General features: G+C 38.1%; 1 long non-coding RNA gene across 1 annotated transcript; it reads left to right on the top strand.

The window, feature by feature from the left end:
* Window positions 1-3,457: 3,457 nt before the first annotated feature.
* On the top strand, window positions 3,458-4,541 carry LOC148098757 (uncharacterized). The gene is made up of 2 exons (XR_015720028.1): window positions 3,458-3,684; window positions 4,276-4,541. It is a non-coding gene; the product is annotated as an uncharacterized LOC148098757 (long non-coding RNA).
* Window positions 4,542-8,189: the final 3,648 nt, after the last annotated feature.

The raw sequence follows: 8,189 nt of genomic DNA, 5'->3' as shown, positions 1-8,189 counted from the left end.
GACGGCTGTGGAGCGTGTGAGCAGCTTCAAGTTCCTGGGAGTCCACATCTCCGAGGATCTCATCTGGACGACCAACTGCTCCAAGCTGGTCAAGAAGGCTCACCAGCGCCTCTTCTTCTTGAGGACACTGAGGAAGAACCACCTGTCCTCAGATATCCTGGTGAACTTCTATCGCTGCACCATCGAGAGCATCCTGACCAACTGTATAACAGTCTGGTACGGGAACTGCTCTGCCTCGAACCGGAAGGCGTTGCAGAGGGTCGTGAAAACTGCCCAGCGCATCACCGGAGCACCACTACCTGCCATAAAGGACATCTAAAGGAAGCAGTGTCTTGAAGAGCTGGGAAAATCATCAAAGACTCCAGTCACCCATCACATGGACTCTTCACCCTCCTGCCCTCTGGGAGGTGCTACAGGAGCCTCTGGACTAAGACCACCAGGTACCGGAACAGCTTCTTCCCCACAGCTGTCAGACTCCTGAACTCTGCCTCCTGACATCTGACCCACGTTAAACTCATGGACTGAACATACACACACCCACAACCACCTACACACACACACACAATGGACAACTGTACCCTCAAACACACAATAATAACATGGACTGAACCACCACTCACAACCACTAGCACTTTATATAGCCTCTGTAGAAATTATCCATATATCTCACTGATCTTAACTGCACTACTGTATAGTTCTGTGTAAATAATCATTCTGTACATACGATAATTTTCAATCCTACAACTGTTTATAACGTGGATAGTTCACATTTCTGTATAGCTGTATATCTCAGATTTCTATATAGTTTTTTATTTCATAGTTATATCATGTACATAGCTTGTACTCACTACAGCCTGTACATACTTATAGTTATAGAATATTCATAACATACTTCATACCGTGTACATTATAACATACCATAATAGACCCATTTCTGTAATATACTTACATATCTATATTATTGCTAATATATATTGTAATATATCTATATCATGGCTAAAGCACTTCTGGATGGATGCAAACTGCATTTCGTTGCCCTGTACCTGTGCATGTGCAATGACAATAAAGTTGAATTCTATTCTATTCTATTCTATTCTATTCTATTCTATTACCCAGCCTCAGTTTTTCCTGTTAAATCTCAACTTATTAGTGACCAAAACTTTTTTCCAAAGACATCAGCACAAACTAAAATCATTGTGCAGATTAACAACAGTAAATTTGCGAGGTTTGTAATGGATCATCCCATTTTTGCTTTATAATCACCTTAAATCAAATTTGCACCTGCTTTATAACCATTTGATCTGTCCATACAGGAGTGATTGAGACTAAAAGTGGGCCCATGTATAACTGTGAAGACATTACTGGCAAACTTCATGTAATATTACGTTAAAGCAAATGTAAATTTATAATTATTTCAAGAATGTTTCAATCTGACCACAAACTTTTTAGCAGTATTGTGTATTGTGTACATGTGTCTGTATCTGATCAGGATTATTTTCGTTTTGTCTATCATCAAAAATTGAGTTGAAGTGTTTTAAGTACATTCACAAACTCTACCTAACAAGTCCACTTTATTGCGTGCTCATTTTCTCCTATTACTGGCTCATAGGTGTCTAACTTTATGCATGCTTCCTAATCTGTCACGCTCATCAGTGGCTCATGGTTGCTTAAGGCCTATGTCTGTACTTGACCACAGAGGCAGAGCATCATTCAATCCTGCCAGCTGCCTATCTAGGGAGCATTTCAAGGATGACAGACTCCACTTTCTCTGCAGCAAGACAGCTCATAACGTTTTAACAGTGTCTCCCTGTCCTCATACTTCTACATCATCTTCTATAATAGATAACTATCATTGCAATCTACACTACAGCTCAGAAGTTTGAAGTCAATTAGAAAGATCTTATTTTGAAAAAAATACTCAAATTCTTTTTTAATTTTTGTAAATTAGTCAGAAATATAAAGAAATTTCAATGTTTAAAACTCACATTGATCACAAATTGTGATTGATGTTGGATGAAATATCTACAGGTGTACAGATGCCCATTTATAGTCATTATAGCTACTGTGTACATTATATTACCCAGCCTCAGTTTATCCTGTTAAATCTCAACTTATTAGTGACCAAAACCTTTTCCAAAGACATCAGCACAAACCAAAATCATTGTGCAGATTAACAACAGTAAATTTGCGAGGTTTATAATGGATCATCCCATTTTTGCTTTATTATCGCCTTAAATCAAATTTGCACCTGGTTTATAACCATGTGATCTGTCCATACAGGAGTGATTGATATTAAAATGGGCCCATGTATAACTGTGAAGACATTTCCTAACACATCATGAGTGATTAAACATGTTTGATTCATTAAAAACACATCTGTGAAAACATTACTGGCAAACTTCATGCAATATTACGTTAAAGCAAATGTAAATTTATTATTAAAACAAGAATGTTTCAATCTGACCACAAACTTTTGAGCAGTAGTGTGTATTGTGTACATGTGTCTGTATCTGATCAGCATTGTTTTAGTTGTGTCTGTCATCAAAAATTGATTTGAAGTGTTTTAAGTCTGATGGCAAACTCTGCCTAACAAGTCCACTTTATTGCGTGCTCATTTTCTCCTATTACTGGCTCATAGGTGTCTAACATTATGCATGCTTCCTAATCTGTCACGCTCATCAGTGGCTCATGGTTGCTTAAGGCCTATGTCTGTACTTGACCACAGAGGCAGAGCATCATTCAATCCTGCCAGCTGCCTATCTAGGGAGCATTTCAAGGATGACAGACTCCACTTTCTCTGCAGCAAGACAGCTCATAACGTTTTAACAGTGTCTCCCTGTCCTCATACTTCTACATCATCTTCTATAATAGATAACTATCATTGCAATCTACACTACAGCTCAGAAGTTTGAAGTCAATTAGAAAGATCTTATTTTGAAAAAAATACTCAAATTCTTTTTTAATTTTTGTAAATTAGTCAGAAATATAAAGAAATTTCAATGTTTAAAACTCACATTGATCACAAATTGTGATTGATGTTGGATAAAATATCTACAGGTGTACAGATGCCCATTTATAGCCATTATAGCTACTGTGTACATTATATTACCCAGCCTCAGTTTATCCTGTTAAATCTCAACTTATTAGTGACCAAAACCTTTTCCAAAGACATCAGCACAAACCAAAATCATTGTGCAGATTAACAACAGTAAATTTGCAAGCTTTGTAATGGATCATCCCATTTTTGCTTTATAATCGCCTCAATAATTGGTGTTCACGGATATCTTCAACCTCTCCCTGGTGCCAGGAGAATAACCTCCTCCTAAGGAGCTGATCGTGGACTTCACTACAAAGCAGCAAATTCAAAAGTGTTAAATGTTTTGGTGTTAGTAGTCTTAGAGTTAATTTTACTCTAAGTAGAGTCACATTCTTTTAATGTAACTCTGAGGTGTAAAATGATAGTAGTTAAAATCGAGTGTTAAAAATGAGTGTTTCTATTTCAAATCTGGAGGTGTTACAATGGAAACATTAACTCTTGACCTCTTAACTCTGAACTCCTACAGGGGCTATGACACCAATAGAGTAAATTCACAGACTCCGCCCCCAGCACGGCTCCAATCGAAGCTGAAGTGAAGCCGTTTCAAAACATTTTGCTCTACATATTTGAGTTGTTTGCCATGCTTGGTAAGTCATGTTTTCAAAGATTGTTTCAATTATTGTTATTAGCTTTTACTTCTGTGGCTCTTTGGAGTTGAGACAAAGCTGTGTGAAAGGCATTAGCCATGTTGCTCGGTGATAGCATAATATTCTGTTTTAGCTAGCTGAAAGGTATTGTTTGCGGGCAAATACCACAGCCTTGAAAAAAAGCTTGCATGTGAATTTTCAGTCAAATTTCTTGGTCAAATACACTTAAAACAATGTCTAGAATGTGAAATGTTGATATAATGGTGCTACTTGAAGCCTGAAAACGATCTCCCATAAAAAAACGAGCAAACAGCAGTAGCAGACGTCCCGAGTCCCGACTGAGTTCTACGTTAGCACTTAGATTCCTCCAGAGTTTTGTGCACACGGTTTAGGTAAAAATGAAAAAGGCTGAGGTTTTACATTTAGTTCAGTATTACCTGTTCCCTGTGTCCTTGTCTTTTGGGAAAATACTAGTAGTAGTAAAAAAAATAGTAATGGCTCAAAAAGGATTCCTTTTTTTTTTTTTACTGTGCTGCAATTGATTTGTGCCATTAATTAGTGTCAACTAATTTTTATTCAATCTCCACATAGGATATGCTTGTGAAGATGGAATATGGGGGAGAGCAGAAGTGCGTTGAAGTTCCACAAAGTGATGAATGAAGGACATGCATATTGTATTTTGTATTTATTGAAATAAGTGATGAGAATGCTGTTATTTGCATTTACCAGCTCACCTATGTCAGACCTTTTGATAAACGAAATTCTAATGAAAGTGAGAACATGTACACTGTTACATCTTTCAGAAAATGTTTTGAAATTGTGGTGCACAGTTCAGAATAAATGTTTTTCAAAAACCATTGCGTCTTTTTAGTAAATGTTTATTTCCAAAAGAAATTTCTAGAAGTTCAGAACAGTAAAATTCCCGCTTTTTAGAATTAATTAGAAGATAACTCTTACGTAGTTAAACTAAAATACTCTTTGAGAGTTAATATATAAACTCTTAACACCAAGTGTTAAATTATCAACTCCAGAGAGATTTGGTGTTTAACACTAAATCAGAGTTAACATACCAACTCTCCAAAAAGAGTTAAATTAACACTCTCTGGTGTGGACCCATATAGACACTTTAAAAGTGTTGAAATCAAATCTGACAGTGTTAATTTGGACATGCTGGATTTGCTGTGGAATTACAAACCCCTCATCATCAGTGGCACGCCAGTGGAGAGAGTGGTCAGTTTCCGATACCTGGGTGTCCACATCACTCGGGACCTGATATGGTCCTGTCACATCAACACCCTGGTTAAGAAAGCCCGTCAGCGTCTCTTCTTCCTCAGAAGACTTAGAGACTTCCATCTGCCACTGAAGGTGCTCAAGAACTTTTACTCCTGCACCATCGAGAGCGTCCTGACAGCAAAGATCTGCACCTGGTTTGGGAACAGCACCAAGCAGGACAGACAAGATCTGCAAAGAGTGGTGCGCTCGGCCGAATGAATCATTCAATCAGAGCTCCCTGACCTGCTGTCCATCTACACCAAGCGGTGCAAGTCCAAAGCTAGGAAGGTTATGATGGACCTCTCCCATCCCAACAATGGACTCTTCTCACTGTTGAGGTCTGGGAAGCGCTTCCGCTCCCTTAAGGCCAAAACAGGGAGAAAGAGGAGGAGCTTCTTCCCCCAGGCTATTCGGGCCCTGAACCAGGTGTAGGACTGGACTCTCACACACATCACATCACCACACGCACCACCACACATTTCCTATAATTTATAATCTTTATAATCTCTTTCTTCTATTTGCACATTTTTTACTGTAAATTTCTAAGTTAATTTGTAAATTTTGTAGTAACCTGTAAATTGTAAATACTGTAAAACTTTTTTTCTGTCATTTAATGGTCGGGCATTGTACAGCTACAAGCATTTCACCCCCATGTCATACTGTGTATGGTTGTGTGTGTGTGACAAATAAAATTTGAATTTGAATTCAAATTTGCACCTGGTTTATAACCATGTGATCTGTCCATAGAGGAGTGATTGATACTAAAAGTGGGCCCATGTATAACTGTGAAGACATTTCCTAACACATCATGAGTGATTAAACATGTTTGATTCATTAAAAACACATCTGTGAAAACATTACTGGCAAACTTCATGTAATATTACGTTAAAGCAAATGTAAATTTATTATTAAAACAAGAATGTTTCAATCTGACCACAAACTTTTGAGCAGTAGTGTGTATTGTGTACATGTGTCTGTATCTGATCAGGATTGTTTTAGTTGTGTCTGTCATCAAAAATTGAGCTGAAGTGTTTTAAGTCTGATGGCAAAATCTGCCTAACAAGTCCACTTTATTGCGTGCTCATTTTCTCCTATTACTGGCTCATACGTGTCTGATTTTATGCATGCTTCCTAATCTGTCACGCTCATCAGTGGCTCATGGTTGCTTAAGGCCTATGTCTGTACTTGACCACAGAGGCAGAGCATCATTCAATCCTGCCAGCTGCCTATCTAGGGAGCATTTCAAGGATGACAGACTCCACTTTCTCTGCAGCAAGACAGCTCATAACGTTTTAACAGTGTCTCCCTGTCCTCATACGTCTACATCATCTTCTATAATAGATAACTATCATTGCAATCTACACTACAGCTCAGAAGTTTGAAGTCAATTAGAAACATCTTATTTTGAAAAAAATACTCAAATTCTTTTTCATATTTTGTAAATTAGTCAGAAATATAAAGAAATTTCAATGTTTAAAACTCACATTGATCACAAATTGTGATTGATGTTGGATAAAATATCTACAGGTGTACAGATGCCCATTTATAGTCATTATAGCTACTGTGTACATTATATTACCCAGCCTCAGTTTATCCTGTTAAATCTCAACTTATTAGTGACCAAAACCTTTTTCCAAAGACATCAGCACAAACCAAAATCATTGTGCAGATTAACAACAGTAAATTTTCGAGGTTTGTAATGGATCATCCCATTTTTGCTTTATAATAGCCTTAAATCAAATTTGCACCTGGTTTATAACCATGTGATCTGTCCATACAGGAGTGATTGATACTAAAAATGGGCCCATGTATAACTGTGAAGACATTTCCTAACACATCACGAGTGATTAAGTAAGTAAGTAAAGTAAGTAAGTAAAACTTTATTTATATAGCACCTTTCAAGATAAAATCACAAAGTGCTTCACAGAAGCTAAAACCTAAAAATAAAAATCAACCAAAAGCAAGTTTAAAAAGATGAGTTTTTAGCTGTTTTTTAAAAGCGAACACTGAGTCCACAGATCTCAGGCTCAACGGGAGAGAGTTTCACAATCTGGGGACCACAGTTCCAAAAGCTTTGTCGCCTTTTGTTTTCAGCCTCGTGTGTTGGACAGCAAGCAAGCCCTGGTCACATGACCTCAGGGACCTGCTGGGAATGTATGGATGTAAAAGTTCACTTATATATGTTGGTGCTTGTCCATGCAGAGCCCTGAAAGTCAAGGTCAAAACCTTAAACTGGATTCTGGATTTAACGGGGAGCCAGTGCAGCTGAATCAGCAGGGGTGTGAGTTGGGAAAACTTGGAGGACTTGGTCAGAAGCTTTGCAGCAGCGTTCTGAGCAACTTGCAGACGCTCCAAAGAGGCTTTACATAAACAAGTAAACAAAGAATTACAATAGTCCAGACGAGATGAAACAAATGCATGAATGACAATTTCTGATTCGGAGCGCGATACAATGGGACTCAGCTTAGCAATGTTTCTCAAGTGATAAAAACAGGAGCGAACCAAAGATTTTACATGGGCATCCATAGTCAGAGCTGACTCAATACTAACACCAAGGCTCCTGATAGACGGTTTTGCAAATGTAGCAAGTGGACCCAAGTTTTCCATAACACTAGGTACAAAATTTTTAGGAGCACAAACAAGGACTTCAGTCTTCTCCTGATTTAGTTGAAGAAAGTTTCCAGCCATCCAACATCTAATGGAGTCTATGCACTTATGCAAAATCTGTAGCTTGGAAACATCATGGGGCTTAAAGGAGATATATAACTGAATATCATCTGCATAGCAGTGATACGAAATATCCTTAAAAGTGCTCAATAAGTGTCGAAGAGGAAGTAAATACAGTAAGAACAATAAAGGCCCCAAAACTGAAGTTTGTGGCACACCATAGGCAAGAAAAGTAGAAGAGGAACTGTACTTAGAGGTAGCCACAGAAAAGGATCGTTCATGCAAATAGGATTCAAACCAGTCCAAAGCAGCCCCTGATATACCCACCCAGTGTCTCAGCCTATCTAGCAGAATATGATGGTCCACAGTATCAAAGGTCAGGTCCAACATCAACAGAACGAAGCATTCTCCTGCATCACATCTCATCAAAATGTCGTTGGAGACTCTAAGAAGTGTAGTTTCAGTAGAGTGAGCTCTACGAAAGCCAGATTGGAATTTATCCAGAATGCTGTATTCATCTAGAAAAGCTATAAGCTGCTTAACCACAACGTTTTCTAAAATCTTAG

The sequence above is a fragment of the Neolamprologus brichardi genome, chromosome 14 (assembly GCF_056152115.1).
Source record: "Neolamprologus brichardi isolate AB-2024 chromosome 14, ASM5615211v1, whole genome shotgun sequence".
In the NCBI taxonomy this organism is placed as follows: Eukaryota; Metazoa; Chordata; class Actinopteri; order Cichliformes; family Cichlidae; genus Neolamprologus; species Neolamprologus brichardi.
This window is presented reverse-complemented; position numbering and strand designations above follow the sequence as displayed.